Source organism: Quercus suber, unplaced genomic scaffold (assembly GCF_002906115.3).
Source record: "Quercus suber isolate HL8 unplaced genomic scaffold, Cork oak 2.0 scaffold_350, whole genome shotgun sequence".
Lineage (NCBI taxonomy): Eukaryota > Viridiplantae > Streptophyta > Magnoliopsida > Fagales > Fagaceae > Quercus > Quercus suber.
Window position 1 is genome coordinate 77,795 of NW_027069802.1, and position 428 is coordinate 78,222.

Genomic DNA, 428 nt, shown 5'->3' on the forward strand with positions numbered 1-428 from the left:
AAAATAAACTTTGTGGATTCAAAAGCAACAAATTAAACGCCTAGCCTATATTAAATTCCAAACACAATGTCATTCCACATTAATTTGTTACACCCCTAGATTAGAAGGTTAAAACTGTAATTTGCCTATGTTTTATTTGCAGAACATAGAATATGAAAATGAAATATGACGATGGAGCTCAACAAAATCGGTAGAGTTACCTTTAATTACAGAACCTTGGCCAATTTTGAAGCTGAAGGGCTCCTGCCCAGGATCTTTTGTACTAAAAAACCATGACAAATATGAAATATATTAGTAAATAAGACTCCTCATTCAAATCAAAATTTTAAAAAAATAAAAAGGTAGTACAATCCTTACCTCCAAAATTTTTGAGAGAGATCACCATTTTTCCCTGAAAAAATAATCATCATTAAGGAAATGAAGAAACA

At 30.6% G+C, this 428-nt stretch overlaps 1 non-coding gene across 1 annotated transcript in view; it reads right to left on the bottom strand.

Moving 5' to 3' along the window:
• Positions 1-357: 357 nt before the first annotated feature.
• The window catches only part of LOC111991844 (uncharacterized), a 211-nt gene continuing 140 nt past the window's right edge, over positions 358-428 (bottom strand). Inside the window, exon 2 of the transcript XR_010623608.1 lies at positions 358-391. This is a non-coding gene — a transcript (uncharacterized LOC111991844). The remainder of the gene's footprint in view (positions 392-428) is intronic.